The sequence below is a fragment of the Podarcis bocagei genome (assembly GCF_964188305.1).
Source record: "Podarcis bocagei genome assembly, chromosome: 4".
NCBI lineage: Eukaryota > Metazoa > Chordata > Lepidosauria > Squamata > Lacertidae > Podarcis > Podarcis bocagei.
In genome coordinates, this window is record NC_138128.1 from 87,784,242 (window position 1) to 87,802,599 (window position 18,358).

The 18,358-nt window shown below is 45.2% G+C and overlaps 1 long non-coding RNA gene across 2 annotated transcripts; it reads left to right on the plus strand.

Annotated features, from left to right (window-relative positions):
- The first annotated feature begins 6,601 nt into the window (after positions 1–6,601).
- Positions 6,602–17,616, plus strand: LOC308585831. 2 transcript variants are annotated; one of them, XR_014007604.1, is made up of 4 exons: positions 6,602–7,391; positions 13,441–13,538; positions 15,822–15,981; positions 16,462–17,616. It is a non-coding gene; the product is annotated as an uncharacterized lncRNA (long non-coding RNA). The 2 variants fall into 2 exon arrangements; XR_014007603.1 differs by having other exon boundaries at positions 15,822–17,616.
- The last annotated feature ends 742 nt before the right edge of the window (positions 17,617–18,358 follow it).

Here is an 18,358-nt window from a genome sequence, read left to right on the forward strand (position 1 = left end):
AGCAGCAAGAATACTTATCGCAAAATATTGGAAGACACAAGATTTGCCCACACTGGAAGAGTGGCAGACGCAATTGATGGATTACATGGAACTGGCTGAAATGACTGGCAGAATCCGAGATTTGGGAGAAGAAACAACGGAAGAGGACTGGAAAAAATTTAAGGACTATTTACAAAAACAATATAAGTTGTATGAATGTTAAAAATTTACACGATTCGGAAACTATAGCTTCAGCAATTAGATTTGGGAAACAGGAAATTATATTTTAAGTAAGAAAAGGTCAAAATCTAAGGTAATACTATGTTTAATTTAAGATATAAGTAACTGATGAAAAGTATGTTAAATTTAGAGGTATAGTATTTGAAAAGTACAAAATAAGGTACGAAACAAGGTAATAATTTGCTGATATCTTTATTATAAAGAATGCAGGGTAAGGGAGATGCGAGGAAGTCCAGTTAGTTATATAAAAAATGTGTTGAATGGTTGGTTTTCTTTTCTTCTTTTTCTTTTTTTCTTTTTCTTGTTCTTTTACTTTTTTCTTCAGTGTATGTTTCTAACTTTGTATTTGAAAACTTAATAAAATATTTATATATATAAAAAAGAGAGAAAATCCTTTCGCTTTTCTGGGGCGCAGGGAAGTCTCAGAGCCGGAGGTTGGGGAAGGGACCCCCTTTGCTCTGCCCTCTTCTCCCGTCTTAGATTCGCATGGGGGTCCCCGCCCGAGCTTGCCTGGCCACCGGGCCACACAAGGGCCGCGCTCTACGCGGCGCACCTTGCTAGCCGCGCAGCTGTCCTCCGCGGCTGCGGAGCGGCCCTGCGCCGGTGCCCAGCCCCTCTGGGCGCCCGCTGCGCTGCCAATGACAAGCGGGCGACGTCGCGGGCGGGGAAGGCGTCGCTTTCTTTCCCGATCCTGCATCCTCCCAGTCTTCCAGCCCTTTTTTGGGTTGGAAGCTCGTCTCGTTCGCCCTTCTCCTTTCTTCACCCTGCGCGCAATTTTCCTCCCTCGTCTCCCTCCTCATTTCTCCTTCCTTCCTTCCTTCCTGACTGACTGACTGACTGACGGGCTTGGGCTCGTGCTCGGGCTCAGGCTCGGGCTCGGGCTTCGGGTCGGGCTCAGGCTCGGGCTCGGGCTCGGGCAGCCACAGCGTCGGCGGTGTTGGCGATCGGCGGCGCGGGGGGATGGCCCTCCCGGGGGAGCCGGCGCTGCTCAATGGGGTTGCCAAGGAGACAGGCCGGCCGCCCCCCTCCCCCGGCCCGGCGCCCCCCGCCGCGCCGGTGCCCGTTATCGAGCTGGTGCGCGCCAGGCGCCCTATAAAAGCCGCGGACGCGCCCACCGCCGCCCGAGATTATTGGGGGGGCTGAGCCCCCCCAAACGAATTTTTGAGGGGGCTCGGGCCCCCTCAAGCCCCATGGAGTCGGCGCCTATGTATGCAGCTGCTGGGTGACCTTGGGATGGTCACACTTCTTTGAAGTCTCTCAGCCTCACTCACCCCACAGAGTGTTTGTTGTGGGGGAGGAAGGGAAAGGAGGTTGTTAGCCGCTTTGAGACTCCTTCGGGTAGTGATAAAGTGGGATATCAAATCCAAACTCTTCTTGTAGTCAAGCAACAGCTGGGGGACCCATGTTTGAGAAACGTTTTGGAGTGTAGCCCATTCCTCCCAAAAAACTTGGGTCTCCAGCTGTGGTCGAGCTGCAACTCCCATGATCTCTAAAGAGCAGGACTCAGTGGTCAGGGATGATGAGAGTTGTAGTGCAAACACAGCTGGAGTCCCAAGTTTGGGAAACAGTAGTCTAGCCCTTGCAGCTGCTTCCATTGACACATTGCTTGCTGTTAGGACACAGGAATAGGTTAAGGCTGAGAGAGATACTGCGTAGTTTTGCATCAGCCAGTGAGTTTCATAACTGAGTGGGGATTTGAACCCAGGTTCCATTGGCCCGAATCTAGCACACTTCCATACTGCCACATTGTCCTCCTGAAACAAAAAGGGGTTGTGGCCAGAGAACCAGCTGGAGCTTGAAAAAGCACTGAAAAAAAGGTGGGGCTGGGAGAGATACTCCTGCCTGAACCCCTGGAGAGCCACTGCCAGCCAGTGTAAACAGAACTGAGCTAGAGGGACTGATGGATCTGACTCAGAATAAGTCAACTTACTACGCTCCTATGGTTACAGAGACAAAAGTAAGGGAAGATTGGTCTCCAGTCACAGAACAAGCACTGCTAGAAATGCACCTGCAAGGGAGGAATAGCCTGGATTTAAGCTGGGTTGAAATGCCTCTTAATAACTTGCCTCTGAACTACAACACCATCAACCTAATTTCCTTTTCATGATCCTCCATACATTTGCCTCTTCTTGTGTGTGTAGTCCAGGGGCATGGAGGACCTGTGGTCCTCCAGATGTTGGACTATAGCTCTCAAAATCCTTGGCCATTGGTGATGCTGATGGGAGCTGGAATCCAAGAACACCTGGAGGGCCACAGGTTCCCCATGCCTGGATTAGCCTATGTTATTGTAAGCTTGGGACCAGCTCTGTGCTTTTTATTTTTGTTGATGTGCTGTGCCTAGCTATTAACATCATTTTACTATTCAATTCAATGGTGCTTATGCAGAACTTTCTAGTGGCTTGTGTGCCACAGATCATCCTGTCACTCGGCCAACCAGATAAGCAGATAGCTCAGTCGGTAGAGCATGAGACTCTTAAGATCATGGTTGTGGGTTCAAGCCCCATGTTGGGCAAAAGATTCCTGCATTGCAGGGGGTTGGAATAGATGACCCTCGTGGTCCCTTCTAGCTCTACACTTCTTTGGTTCTATGGTTCAACCTTAATGGCTCCCAACATTCACCAGCTGCAGTGCAGGTTTAACCTTGCCTCATGGAATAGTTACTTCTGGTCTGACAGCATTTTGTTATTGTATGTTATTAATACCGAGTCACCTGATTGTGGTGTGATTTGCACGTGGTTGCCAAAATTGTTAATCCACCACATGCACTTTTGTGCAGGACCAGCCTGCTCATTGGACAAAGTAGACATTTCACAAGGGGTTTAGGAAGATGGGGAGGGGGTGAGAGAGAGGGGAAGGGGGGGAGAGGAAAAACTATTTGCATTTATCATGGATAGCATGCTGTCTAGCCACCCCAGCTAACACAGAGACATACATATAAGAAACTACGATATGGAGGGTTTACATGGATGCAGACCTCTGCCTAGGCCGCAGTCACACTCAGATCTGGTCCTGTGTTTAAGTTTATTCTTGAGTGTTAATGCTATGCCGATCCTTGGAGAGACAAGCAGATAAGGGGATATCTTAAACTGGATCAACTTCTATTGGTGATGTGACATAGTACATGTCATCACCTTATCTAATGTGTGTCCTGCAACATATTCTCAGTTTTGAATGGGTTTTACATTTCCTTCCTTATCTTGGGCAAAGCCCCAATACCTTAATATATAAGGTGGTTGCTGTTTCCTTTTCTACCATTCTTCATTGTTCTTACATAGCTGTCAGGCATAGTAGCACATTCCAATATAAAAATGTGTGATCTCTTGCCTCCCAGAGCTGAGCACGTGCCTGGAAGCAAAAGATCCTTTGGAAGGCATTCTCTTAATAGTGTCCTATCTAGAGTTCTGAAAAAGTGTGACAGCCACAAAGGTAAGTATATATGTTCATATTCCGAAAGTCGGCATGCATTCTGCAAGTATATACACATGGCCCTAGCTGCTGCAGGGAATTGCTTGTCCATTTCCCTCACAAAAAAGGCTGGAACTTGGGGAAAGAGCTGTTGCTCCAGCAATGAAGTAGCTCAGACTGGGGACTTACATAGAAGCTAGAGGCTCTGCTCCTTCCTAGCACTTGGGCAGACCCTGATCCATGAGCTACCACCTCATCCTGAGCCTCAGATGCAGCTAGCCAGGCACCTGGGTGGCAGCGCTGAAGCTCCCATCTGGATCACCATCTCCTCTGCTCCTATGACCCTGAAGAAGATGGGAAGGGGTGGGTCGGAGATCCAGTCAGGGGAAGCCATGCAGCAGGTGTGGTGACCTCTAGTCCATGGCAGGGATAGCCAGAGCCAACAGCGCTTCAGAATCATTGGCATTGTGGAGATCTACTGGAGGCTCCTATTCCTCCTCTAAGGTCTGAGTAGGCTTGAACCTTGAAGAACTGCTCCCAAAGGCCAACCACCATCTATCTTCAATTTGGCTTGCACTGTGCTTGAATGCTTTTGCATTCTGCCAGGAGGTAAAGCAATCTAGTTGTCCAATATTTATTTATTTTCTGCATTTATTAGATGCCCAGTAGCTCTTTGAGCATCATACAAGAAAACAGCGAAAAAACATAAAATCATAAAAGCCCAACAAGATACAATAAAAAGCAGCTTTACACAATTATAAATAGGAGCTAAAAACATAACAAACAGCAAAATACATTTTTAAAATACCAGTGAGTAAAAGCACTTAAAAAAAAAAGCAGGAGCAGATAATTTAAAACAGAGAATTAAAAAATTAAAAACATCGGATTTGAACTTGGGAGAATCCAGGGAAGCTGAATACCAGAAGATTCAGGACACCAGTTTACCAAAAAAACCACCAAAACAAAAAACAACCCACCCAAAAATGGTTGCTGGGGAGCACAAGTGGGAAGTGTGTTGTTGGGTTCAGCCCTTCCTCTCAAGCTTCCCATCTCATTGGCCTTTAGTCAGATCCAGCAGGGCCCATCTTATATTCTTAACAACAAAAATTGTTGGAAATACATTCAGTTAGGTACCAGGCAGTACCTCTGGGTAAGCAATACAGTGGTACCTCGGGATGTGAACGGGATCTGTTCCGGAGCCCTGTTCACATCCTGAATGGAACGTAAGATGCGACGGCACATGCACGAGTGGCGAAACCCAGAAGTAATTCGCTCCGTTACTTCTGGGTTGCCGCGGAACGCAACCCGAAAGCACTCAACCTGAAGCACATTCAACCCGAGGTATGACTGTATTGTACCATTTTACAGTCATGTCCTCCATTTTGAGGGCGTGACAAGCAATTTTAGATTCCCTCACCCCCACCTCAAAACAGTACATTTTGGACTATATATGTGTACTAAATGTCAGGTTTCTAGCTCATGAAGAAATATCCTGATATTTGATACCATCTTCAGTAAGTCAACCAGCCCATTCAAATTCCCCATATACAGTGGAACCTCAGGTTGCGAACGTGATCCATGCGGGAGGCGATTTAGCACTTCTGCACATGTGCAAGTGCTGAAACCTGGAAGTAACCCGTTCCGGTACTTCCAGGTTTGGCGCAGTGCGCAACCTGAAAACGCTTAACCTGAAGCGTCTGTAACCTGAGGTACCACTGTACATACAGAATGTCTATAGTTACAACTATTGATGGCCTTGGTGCTCTTAATAAACTAAGTATGTTGTTTTTTAAAGGCATGATGGGTTTTCACTCACTCACTGAAATATAGAAAGAATATATACCTGTAAAATTGAGCAGGTTACCTGAAAACGACTTGACAATACAGCATATGGAAAGATCTCAGACTCTGGTCTTTCATTTTTTAAAAAATATCTTGCCCTTCTAGACAGAAAGGTATGAAGCAGCATATGAAGATACCCTACTAAGTGGTGTATATGAAATGGCAGAAAGGCAAAAAGAGCAAAATCCAGAACCGCTGAAGCCAGGCAAGACTACGGTGGTCTTCATGTTCCTCAAACAAAGCAGTGAAGGCTTTCTATTAGCTCCTTTGACAAATTCCTGCCCAATAGTAACAGACGGTATTTCCTCATCTTCTATCATATTCACACTTACATGAGAGGAAGCCCTGTTGAACACAGTGTGACTTCCATATGATATGATTGCAGTAGTAGAGGGTTTTTTTGGGGGGGGGGTAGTTTCTTCCCAGAGGGATGCAGGTGGCGCTGTAGGTTAAACCACAGAGCCTAGGGCTTCCCGATCAGAAGGTCGGCGGTTTGAATCCCCGCGACGGGGTGAGCTCCCGTTGCTCGGTCCCTGCTCCTGCCAACCTAGCAGTTCGAAAACACGTCAAAGTGCAAGTAGATAAATAGGTACCGCTCCGGCGGGAAGGTAAACGGCATTCCTGTGCGCTGCTCTGGTTCGCCAGAAGTGGCTTAGTCATGCTGGCCACATGACCCGGAAGCTGTACGCCGGCTCTCTCAGCCAGTAAAGCGAGATGAGCGCCGCAACCCCAGAGTCGGTCATGACTGGACTTAATGGGCAGGGGGTCCCTTTACCTTTACCTTAGTTTCCTCCCTTCTTGTTACCCTATCACAGATGGTACACATAGAAAGAGATACTCACTTCTTCAAATGCATTTGTCTTTTCCTGCCCCCCTATGGTGCATTAACCTCTTCTCTATTTATATTGACTTTCTTTTATTGTTTCCTCTTTGTGTTTATATCTATATGCCTATGAGGTAGTGCATTTGACTGAGGTCATTCTGTCTGCAACATCCATCACCTCATTGGTCACCAGGGTTGATTTGATTGACTTGGTTAGCTAGGCAAGTGTTACCTTCCTCCCTCATGTTCTGTGGAAGAAGGAAACCATCCCAGAAAAGCAGGAATTTATTGCTTTTCACTTAAGGGTTTGAGACACCGGACATCAGGCATCAGAGGATCCAACCCCCCACAGTAGGTTTCCAGGAATGGATAAAACAAGGAAAGTTCTTACCAATGCTTTTTATTCAATATTCACAGAGAGAGGCTTAGAAATCCAGCCTCTTGGAGTAATGGTGTTGCTCTAAGTGAAACCCCACCCCCTCCATCTCTCCCACTTCCTCATGAGTCATTGCTATGGGTGCTGGGAAGGGCCTTTTGCCTTTGAGCTCTTTGATCTCCTAGTTTCAATGCTCACCAGGTTCTGGGAGAGGGCGGGTCTGGAATGCTTTCTAAAGGCACTTTGTCTGTCCGCTGTGTCTCCCCTGGTGGTGCTTCTCCTTCCTCCTCCGCCTTTCCCATTATTTCCCAGTTTTTCCCCTCTTCTGTCTCTGAGCTGTGACCTCCTTCAAACCCCTGTTGTAATTCTGAACTGTCTCCTTCTTCTCTGGAAGGGTCAGGCCGGGGAGGCAGTCTCCACCATTCCTCCTCTGCCCAGTCCCTGACACTGAAGAACATTCACCCCACATAGGTGAATGTTTCTAGCCCCCTCCCTAGAAACAACAATGACATCACTGATGACTTCATAATGAGCCTACTCTTATACTAAGGTCAGACCCACTGCCTACCCCATAAAGTCCCAGACAATGCTATTATCCAAGATCCTCTGACTGGAAATATCAGGCCTTGAACCAGGGGTTTTCTGAATGTACAGCATGTGTTTTACCACTGAGCACAGCACCTTTCCATCTGCTGTAATAGTATGAGCTTAGACAGCAAGAATACGGTACTTGATGTTGCCATTCTAAGACTTTTTTGTAACCAAGAAGCTGAACTGTTAGACTGTTAAACCACCATTGGTTAATTCTGAACTCTGTTCCCTATTGTATTTTACTTTGCAACAACTTTAACGTTTTCCCAATTCTGTTAGTTTTTATTGAAATATTCTATGGGTGAAGTGTTCTAATTTATAAGAAATGTAATACAAGTAAATATCAGTGTTTAACAGGCCTTGCTCATTGCTTGGCTTTTTTGAAGACCAGTTTTGAAAATGTGTTGTCTCGGTGTTCAAAGGAGATGGACACCACATTGTAGTTATCTTACATACTTCTATCCACATTCTCCAGGTATGCATAATTTTGCAAACCTCTCACTACACATGTCTCACTTCACCTGTGTTTATTCTGGGACTGAATCCCTGTTCTTAATAATGCTTCACTCATTGCTGTCATGGAGATATATCTCATTTGTCTTCTCCTGCCCTTTGCAACTGGTGCTTTCTGCCACACTATCAGAAGGCGAAATTAAATGGTTTCTGGTAATGAAACCGTTTCTGAGTAACAGGCAAAGATCAAGTAACTGAGGAAGTGACTCTGGGGGCCAAGGGAGCATTTTTTGTTAGACCAGGAAGCTGTTATCGCTTGTTACAATCCCTCTAGTGTCGGTTAACTTATGTATCTGAAATAGCTAACCAATTACAGCTGGCAAATAGTGCAGTGTGGTGGAGGAAAGCTGATTCATTTGCAGTCACCATAAAAGTGTGGTCAACATCTTTGCTGTGTAACATCAGGGCACACCTCTGAGAGAAACCCAGACTTTGAGAGGGTTCTACCCTGGAAGGGTCTGAGGTTCTTGCCAGCAGATAATCAGTTAACAACACCCACTACTTCTCTTGTCAAAACTGCTTCCTGACAGTGCTATCACATTTCAGAACTATACTGGCAATCATGATGGATTACTATTAGGTAGCCAGTGGTTTTTTTCTCACCTTCGAAATCCAAATAACTTCTCTTTTCTTTTCATATCTAACTTCACCACTGTAGATACATATAAAAATGAAACTGTAAAAAAAAATGTAATGGGTAAGAAACAAAGAGTAAGGTTAAAAAGCAAGCACACTTTTACAGCACATCCTAAACCATGTCTAACTCAGAAGTAAATCTTATTGAATTCAAGGGGGCTTGGTTCTAGGTAAGTGGGGTTGGGATTGTAGGCTTGGTGGTTTCCTTTACAATATAAAAGAAAGGATGGAGAGCATCTGGTCCTCCAGATGCTGAACTGTAACTCTCAGCAGCCCCAGCCAGATGGCCAATGGTCAGGCACAGTTGATGGGAATTGTAGTACAACAACAACTGAGGGCCACAGGTTCCCTGTCTCTGTTTTATACTTCTGTTGCTTGTGCTAGCTTGATCATCCTGCTGCCTCATTAAGTGAGTGCCAGGGGCACTATTTCATGTTTCATTGAGGAGGAGACTATCGACAAGGCTCAAAAGCTTACTCTTGAATGTATTAAAGCCTAATTTACAACACCAGCCGTGTGTTTTAACCCTATGTTGTTACTATGCAATGTCTTATAATAAGCAAAGTCACTGACGCTCCTGTGAGTGTTTCGGGGGGTTTTTTCATTCACCCTTCACAATTGATGGGTATTTTGTACTTTGGTCTTCAAATATGCAATGCCTAATGAGAAGAAGCAGCTTTCAGTGCCATGGCTGCCATGGATTCCTAGGAACTTGTCAAAGGTAGAAGTCTGGAGGCATGCTGAGAAGCAAGCAGGCAGAGAACTCAGTCTTCAGCTCAGACTAATGAGCCAGGCTAGAAGCAGTTTTATAGGACAAGGAGACATCCTTTGGGCCCCTTTTTAGCATATGATCTCTGCTGGTAGCTGCAATACCACCCATCAGCAGCAATAGTGTAGTAGAAAGTAAGCCCTCCATTCTCCATCAAGCTACCATGATGGTGTAAAACGTACAAGGGTCCTACTGTGAGAGCGTCCCCAGGGCCTTACAGAATTGTAGCGCTATGTGAGAGCTAAGGATTTTTAACAAGAAGTCCCTAATCCACTTACAAGGCTGCATTTCCCCCCAAATGTCTTTATGTTACAGTTAAACCAGCATAAAACCCATTAAAAATCATAGTGTCGATCAGGGATCAAGACCAGTGACCCTCCAAAAGTTGTTGAACTCCAATTCCCATCAGCCTAAACCAGCATGGTGGATGATGGGAGCTGGAGTCCATCAATATGGAAGGCCAGAGGTTCCCAATCCCTGCTGTAGATGCACTCAAAAGAAAACAATTGTAGTTGCACAATATTTGAAAGGGTTTGGAAGCCAGCAGAGCAAGTGGTCTCTTTACATATCCCCTGCCCCACACCAAAGAGATGACTGTCTGGAGGAGAAAGCCAGCTCAACACAGAGGGCATCCTTTCCTTGGTCCCTGTCACACAAAGGTGGGAATCCTTTGGCTCTCCAAATGTTCCTGAACTACAACTCCAATTAGCCCCAGCAAGCATGGCCAACGGCCAGGGATTATGGGACTTATAGTTCAGCAAAGGTTCCTCAGACCTGCTGTAGTGCAAGGGAGCTGCACATGGAAAGCTGAATTGGGGGCATTACCATGCAGAAAAAAGGTCAAAAATAAAAAAGGAAACTCAGAAAACTCTTAGATTTTAGAAATTCGATTTTGTGTTCAATATTACAAGTAAACATTGGCACCTTATGAACCCTTATCCTGAAACTGTAAAAAAAGCAAAGAAAGGAAAAAGCTGTATCTGCAGGGAAATGGTTATTAGTGTTTCTCTTTTTCTGCCTTAGTGCAGAAAATGTTCCCTTTTTTTTTCTTAATGTCTTCTGCTTCACTTCTTCCCAAACTTTATCCCCTGTGGTTTTGCTAAAAAAAATTATCTACAAATGAGAGATCACAAACAAATCGGTCCCTACATATAAAGTGGTACTTCCCCCACTTAATGATTGGTTTATTATTGTAATACTGCTTTGTTTAAAATACACAAAGGAGTTTTTAAAATTGTACTGCTTCTAAAGGACCTTCCCTGGTAATTTTCAACATATTCTTCGCTCCAGACCATTCTGTCATTGGCTTTATCTGCAGCGGCACAAAATGAGGCTGCAGGTATTACTTGGGCCACACAAGGACTTAGCTCACTACATTGGCTCCGAAACCTCCTTCCACTCCTGGTCAAGGCCAGGCTCAGAGCCCATGTTACGCTGGGCAAAGGAACCAATCCAAATGGGGTGATCACCAGGAGGAGCTAGCAGGGTGCAAACACCAACAAACAGGTTAAAGGCTTGATACCTTAGGAATGGATATGGAACAACTGATTGGTTCAAAATTGGGAAAGGAGTACGCCAAGGCTGTATATTGTCTCCCTGCTTATTTAACTTATATGCAGAATTCATCATGTGAAAGGCTGGGTTGGATGAATCCCAAGCCAGAATTAGGATTGCCGGAAGAAATATCAACAATCTGAGATATGCAGATGACGCAACCTTGATGGCAGAAAGTGAGGAGGAATTAAAGAACCTTTTAATGAGGGTGAAAGAGGAGAGCACAAAATATGGTCTGAAGCTCAACATCAAAAAAACGAAGATCATGGCCACTGGGCCCATCACCTCCTGGCAAATAGAAGAAATGGAGGCAGTGAGAGATTTTACATGCAGATGGTGACAGTAGTCACGAAATTAAAAGACGCCTGCTTCTTGGGAGAAAAGCAATGACAAACCTAAACAGCATCTTAAAAAGCAGAGACATCACCTTGCCAACAAAGGTCCGTATAGTTAAAGCCATGGTTTTCCCAGTAGTGATGTATGGAAGTGAGAGCTGGACCATAAAGAAGGCTGATCACCGAATAATTGATGCTTTTGAATTATGGTGCTGGAGGAGACTCTTGAGAGTCCCATGGACTGCAAGAAGATCAAACCTACCCATTCTTAAGGAAATCAGCCCTGAGTGCTCACTGGAAGGACAGATCCTGAAGCTGAGGCTCCAGTACTTTGGCCACCTCATGAGAAGAGAAGATTCCCTGGAAAAGACCCTGATGTTGGGAAAGATTGAGGGCACAAGGAGAAGGGGACAGCAGCCACGCATGATCACATGTGAACGTGATCCGGCCCACAGAGGGATCTCTGCTGGAGTGAACCAGCCCAAACGAGGTAAACCTTGCCGACCTCTGGGTTAGAGTGACACAGAACTTGTAGTAAAAATCAAGTCACAAACGATCCCTGGGCATCCCTGTTCTTTCAGATTCCATTGGAAGCTGGAGTGGAAAACCACTTCAAGTTTAGACCAGATGTGCCAATACTAAGACGTCAACAGTGTGTGACTTGTTGTGTTGTGTTATTGCTAGTACTGTATAGATGGGCAGCCTGAGAGAGCACAGCTGGCCTTGAAGCAGGAAGTGGTGTGCTATTGGCTCTCCTGGATCACCTGACTCCCAAGCAAAGAAGGAATATGGCTGTCTGTTGTGTCTGTTTCCTAGCTTGAAATTAATAAGGAGTAGGTAATGGGCATATGGCCAGATAGCTGTCCCACTATGGTTTTTAATCACAATCACAATAATAAATTCATACTAAATGCAGCATAAAGGATAAAACTTGACAATTTCCTGACAGATGCAATACATGATGCAGACTCCATTTTAAAAACCTGAGCAGGAGCTTGATAGCAATAGCACAAGTTGAGTTAACATTCCAAAAAAAAGAAGAAAAGAAGAAGTGAATAAACGTTTGGTCTAAAAACCTGGTGCTTTATTATGTCTCTAAAAGAGATAGCTTTACATTTTCACATGATGAATAAAAGCTTTTAATTTAGACACTCAATCAGCTTATGTAAAGTGGTATAGATTAAGATGAAAATCATTTGTAAATGTATTTGTCAGTGTTTCAAACTACCACCCTTTTCCTAGAAGAAATATTAATCAGAGAGAGCAACCCTGGTTCCCCCCATTGCTTGCAAAAACTACATAAAGCTATTTCTCATTCTAAGAAAGGACTTGTTCAATGCATTGAGTATTTATACATTTTTCTACTTATTCAAATCCATTTTCACGAAATAGCAATGGCAGCCAACCTTAAGTTTACATTTACAAATCTTTAGTCATCTGTCATGTAAGGAGAATTGCTATCTCAAGATAGTACATCAGATCTCCTGAAATGTTTCCTTTTCAAAATGAGAGAGGAGGAGGTTTTATCATTTTAAGTCCTCGAAGGAACTAGAAAATTAAAGCTAATACTGTACATGAATTAAAGCTCTTGAATGGCCAAGATACAATAGCAGCCTTCTCTGAAGGTAGATATCTCTGCATTAAGTTACATCTCTGACCTAGCTTGTTCCATTCAGACACTGCAAGTAGCAGAGTGGTCTCTGTGCCACATGTAATTTGATAATTAAGTAATTCCTCACAGAGAGACAATGCAGAAGTGCCCACTGAGGAGCCTCACCATTGTATCTCTGTATGAGCCAGAATGCTGACTCATGCAGAAAATTAGAAGGGGTGGTGTTCCATTTAGGGTAGATAAATTAATACCCTTGCAGGCATGAGTAAAGCTGCCTTCAGTTTTAATTCAGAAAAAAAGATGTCTCAGCTATCAGATGTTTGGGAAGCACTGCTCTGAAAGCTGCTTCCCATGTTAATTGCTCATCGTAGGTGAACTGAGAAACGTTGGCTGTAAAAATGGCCCCAACAACTACACAGCACACCTTTAGGTTAATAAGCAACATGCAATGCCCCCCTCAAAGCAAAACACTGAGATTTTAGCCTTTGGCTGCCTTAATCTATTTGGCATTGGGTGAGGAATGACTGAAACCTGGCACTGCAGACAGCCACCTGTATGAAATACAATGGGCAGAGTTAATCCATTGCCTAGTGGGCAGCTGCATCCATGAGAACATTTACACTGTGCATCTGGTGTCATTGAAAGCTGCTTTGGAGGCTTAACTGCCCTTCTCTCTCCACATGCTTTAAAGTTACAAAACATCCATGTATACTCAGGATCTCATGTATATCTTATCTGTGTTATGTACTCCAGTATGTACTTGAGCATGTACAAAAAATGAGAAGTGCCTTCCAGCATCAGACCAAGGAACCAGGTAGGAGACCACAGCCTAACATCTGCACAGCTGTTTCTGCTGCTGTCTGGTAAGTTTCGATGGAAAAGAGAAGTGAATGGGATGGGGTGGTTTTGGCAACAGCAGAGAGAGATGTCACCAGATAATAGCACCAGATTATCCCATTTTGAATCAAAACCTCATTTCAAGGCAGGGAACTGGACAAGGTTCAAAACGAGCCTTAGAGAACAGAATAAAGTTGTGTTCCAAGCCCCCGGCCTCAATAAGTCAGCATTGCACATACAGTTTAAATAGAAATCTGTTGTTTGTGTAGGACATCTCTCTCTTACCAGTGAAAACTCCCCCACTTTCCTTACAGTAAGATTATTTACCACACCTTGATCCAAATATAGATATAGCCAGATAAAGTATAATTATGGGCCAGAGAAAATTGCTCCAGTGACCACACAGTGCCAGTTGGTTATCCCTGCTGAATAATAAAAGCAACATGCTCATCAGCTATAGTCTTATCTTTCATGTTAATGAAAATTGCTTTCAGACATTCTTCCAACAACTCAGGTTAAAAGCAATCCTGCCATCTTGTCATCATTTACAGATTTATCTTTCTTATTTCCCACTAATGGAGTTGCAAAGGCTCACTTGCTTATATGCTTCAGTTGCTTCTTCTCACCTCACTGCAGTCCACAAGCTGTTTCACAATATTCACTCTGTTTCAGTTTGAAGTTTTTGCAAGTCATCCCTTTTTATTTATTTTTACTTAACGAGATTTATATACTGCTTAATCAAAAAAATCAACAGAATTTAAAAAGAAGTAGACATAATAAAATTCAGATTCAAAGACCAATATACACAATAAGATTAAATGAGCTTAGATGTGTAAATCAAAGGGGTTTGTGACTTTGACATGCATAGGAAGTACACAATCTCATTTTAATTATTTATAATAATATTGATGTGTGTCAAAGAGTGAGCCAGCAGTAAATCACACTGTTCAAAGTTGGAGTTAACTATTAGCAAAAACACAATCTTCACAGACTTGGCTGAGTATCAGGCCTAATGAGCACAGCAGCTCATCTCTGGTGGGTCTTACCCCATGAATCAGTTGCCGAGACTGAAAATCCCCTCCTCTCCAGGACTTTTTCCAAGCAATCAGAGACTGAGCCTGCATGCAGCCAGCTGCTGCTCTCCCCATTTCATCCCTCTTCTGGTTCTGGGAGACAAGGAGGGAAGAAAGCTTGTCACAGCAGGAGGGGAAGATACCTGTGACTCTTCACCAGCCTGACTCATCTCTGCCTCTTGGCCTCCCTCATCTCCTGCTACAGCTTCTGCCTCTGATTCTCAACTCCTCTCTGGCACAGACTCTCCCTGCTCACAAAGCCCCGTTAACTCTTCAGCTTCTGACATCTTCTCTTCCCAATCTTCTCCCTCTTCACACTCATCATTGTTCCACCACTACTCCCTGGGCTCTCAGCCTTCTTCCTTTGGTGGTTCCCCAACTGGTTCCTCTCCTCACCATTCCTCTATGCCAAACCAGTCCATGGCAATGTGGTGTGTAGAACCTGTGTCTGTGTTGGCCAGAGTTCAGGGGTGGAGAACCTCAAGCCTGGGCCCCAGATGTGACTATGTATCTCTGTCTGACACTTGGGACATCCCCAGCCCATGCTCCTCACCATCTCTGACTTCTACCCTCCTTGAATGTTTTTGCCTGGTTCAAACCTGTTCTGATAATGCCCCTGGCTCCCCTCAGCCTAAAAAAGTTGCCTACCCCTGATACAGGTCATTTTGAGGCATCTTTACATGTGGTGTGAAAATGAGAAGCTCTGCCAGGAAACCAGGATGACCTTGTAAAATAGGTTAATATTATTGTTCTCATAGGGACGTGGGTGGCACTGTGGGTTAAACCACAGAGCCTAGGGCTTGCTGATCAGAAAGTTGGTGGTTCGAATCCCTGCAATGGGGTGAGCTCCCATTGCTTGGTCCCTGCTCCTGCCAACCTAGCAGTTCGAAAGCACGTCAAAGTGCAAGTAGATAAATAGGTATCGCTCCGGCAGGAAGGTAAACGGCATTTCCGTGCGCTGCTCTGGTTGCCAGAAGCAGCTTAGTCATGCTGGTCACATGACCCAGAAGCTGTACGCCGGCCAATAAAGCGAGATGAGTGCCGCAACCGCAGAGTCGGCCACGACTGGACCTGATGGGCAGGGGTCCCTTTACCTATTGTTCTCATATGAGGTCTACTCCACGCACAGCACACAGGCAAGATATGAACTGAGGATTTGCAGGTTAACAGCTCAAGTATTTTGTGCTAGCCTTATTGCATTCTTGGTTTCATTTTTCTATATTGCCCTTCCTATAGGAGCCCAGAGCAGTGAACAAGGAGAAAAGTGCAATCCCGTGCATCTCATTTGTGCCAGAACCAGAATACACTCTGCTTGAGGGCTTCCCAAGAGACCCCTGGTGAATAGGATGCTGAACTAGGGGGGCTTTTTTGCTCTGATCCAGCAACTGTTACATGGGTAAGAAACCCCCCCCCCCACAAAAAGCAACAATGTAATGAACGGTTTAGGGACGTGGGTGGTGCTGTGGGTTAAACCACTGTGCCGCTTGGGCTTGCCAATCAAATGGTCGGTGGGTGAACTCCTGTTGTTCGGTCCCTGCTCCTGCCAACCTAGCAGTTCGAAAGCACGCAGTGCAAGTAGATAAATAGGTACCACACCAGTGGGAAGGTAAACAGCAGTTCCGTGCACTGCTCTGGTTTTGCCAGAAGCGTCTTAAGTCATGCTGGCCGCATGGCCCGGAAAAAAATGAGCCCTCAAATCATTGCCTTTGTCATTGTCATTGCCTTTGAAACGGTGTGCATGTGCCTTATCTTATGATCGATTATGCAGGATGGGGCTTACCTCCCCCCCCCAAAAAAAATATTTTATTGAAGTTGGCAGCCCAGTGAGGGACAAAGGCCTGGCGTGGTGCCCACAGTACTCCTTTTCTACTTGCAGGGAGGGCTAAGGAGATGGCTCTGAAGCGGGAGGCTATTCCAAAACACACCCTGCGCCTTTCGTCTAAAGCGCTACAGTGCATTCTAGCAACGCCTTAATCTGCCCATTTCCATTTCTGAAGTTGTAGCCTCCCAGCCATTGCAGAAACGCAACCCGGCGGAATTTAGGGCCTGGGAAAGGCGTCCCTAAGAAACCCCACCCTTGGCGGAAGTGTCGCCAACTGCTGCGGCGGCTGCGCCTCTCGGCTCCCCCTCCCCTCTCCGGACCAGCTTCGCCTGCCTTTCGCTTTCACGGTTGTCCCTTTGCGCCGCGCGGAGAGAAGGCTGGGGCGGTGTTGGGGTGGGGCGGGGGGTGTCCCAAGCTTCTCCCGTGCCTTTTCAATCCCTTCCCATTCGTTTGCAAACCCTCCCAGCCACATCTTTATTTTTTTATTTTTTTTAATGCAATACCAACATCTCCAAAAAAAAAAAAAAAATCAGAACTGAATGTCCACGAAAGCATATACATTCTTCTGGTTCACTTTGGAGAGCAGTGTTTGGAAACAGACGCGCGGTAGGAAGGTGCAGGTAACGTCAGATCGGTGCCTAGGAGTGGGGGGTGGCGGGGCAACGGACGGCGCGGCAGCGGCAGGATCTTAAGGGACGATTTGTTGCTGGGGCCTCGCTTGTCGTCTGTGTTTTGCAGAGCAAGGGATGTGGCTCCGGCGCTCCGGCTGTTCACTCCGTTTGTTGCGGTGGGGTGCCTGCGCTGAGAATCCAGGTGGCGGGGTGGGAGAGGAGTGGCTGGCCCTCTTCAGACTCCCGAAAAAAGCTCCTTATGCAAGGTCTTCTATTTAGCAAGATTCAGATCTTTTTTATTTTACGTTATTAAAATGTGACTGGCCAACTGATCTCCCTCTTGGATCTCTGAAGATCTGCCTGAAGCGGAGGGATGAGGGAAGCGGGCGTCAGAGGGGAAATAAACAGATGCGCATAAAGTGAAACGCTGCTCAACATTGAGGGGGAAACGCTGAACTGGTTTGCAAACACATAATGCAGCAACCGTGGGCAAGTAGAGATGTTTGTCCCTTGCACGCCAGACGATATACCTTTTTTCACCCTCTTCTTTCTTCCCCATTTATAAAGCACCTAAATAAATAAAGCGGATGTGTTTTAACTACGATTTATAAAAGAGTCCTTTGTATATTTCCCCCCTGGTAGGTCAAGAGGTTGAGGCGAAACTAGGAACCTACATTTTGCAGGACAATATATGTACTCCGTAAGCAACAAACGCCTAGCTTGGTTGGTTCTTATTTCCTTTTTTTTTAATATAGGGAAGCAAGGCATCTGGGACAAAGATTAGTGTATCTTTCATTAACCTAATAGTAACTTGGCTCAGAAGTCTCCTTTTTGTCAGATCTACCTAATCAAGCCAGAATCTCATTCTCTCTCCGAGACAAAATTAGCAAAAACTTTACCTTTGACTTTATTAACAGGTAGCCAGTCCTCTCCCCTTCCCGCTCCCCACCTCTCTTCCCCTAGCCAGGCTATTCAATTTAGAGGATTAAAAAAAAGTCACTCCACTAACAGCATTTGGTCCATTGCTAACCCATATGTCAGCCTCGGTGCTTTAAATAATTATATTTGCATGCAGGGAGTGATTCATAAATATGTCAGGCCCGTGAAATATAGGCAAGCATTTCAAACTTTCTATTTAAAAAACATGAATTATGGCCGCGAAAAATGTGTTCCCATTTAAGGGTGATACGAAGTATTTGGTGTCTAGTACGGAGGCCCATCCATCATACAGACAATAAAGAGAGTTTTTGCCTGACGCTGGAAATTTATGGTTGCCCTTCTCTGCCCTAATAATTCAAGCATTGTGTCAGCCCGTGACAGCCCTTGCAGAAAAACAGCAA